The following is a 382-nucleotide window of genomic DNA, read 5'->3' as shown; positions in this document are numbered from 1 at the left end:
AAATATAAGTGAATAAATAGAAAGAATCGGTCACCACTAATTTGGATACTGGTGCTCGTACCTTTTCACTTCCGAGCTCGACCTAAATTTCCCTTCTGCGAACTCGCCCACTTCGCCACAGCCAGATAAATCCAACATACAGTAGCAAACACCTGGCCATCTAATATAAGGGGAGACATCCTCGGTACTCGGGGAGATGGGATCTCGCAATTACCTTCCTTGAGGTGCAGTACCCCTAAAGCTTAAACCCCTTTCATTCATCAGCATTAAGGCCAACCTCTAACGATAACATCTAAGCTTTCTCTCTGACAATATTATACACGCTTATTTACACACACATATAGTACTGTATACATGTGTATGCATATATTTTTTGTATGTG

This window comes from Penaeus monodon, chromosome 30, assembly GCF_015228065.2.
Source record: "Penaeus monodon isolate SGIC_2016 chromosome 30, NSTDA_Pmon_1, whole genome shotgun sequence".
In the NCBI taxonomy this organism is placed as follows: domain Eukaryota; kingdom Metazoa; phylum Arthropoda; class Malacostraca; order Decapoda; family Penaeidae; genus Penaeus; species Penaeus monodon.
The sequence above is the reverse complement of the archived record's forward strand: the minus strand, read 5'-3'. Positions refer to the sequence as shown.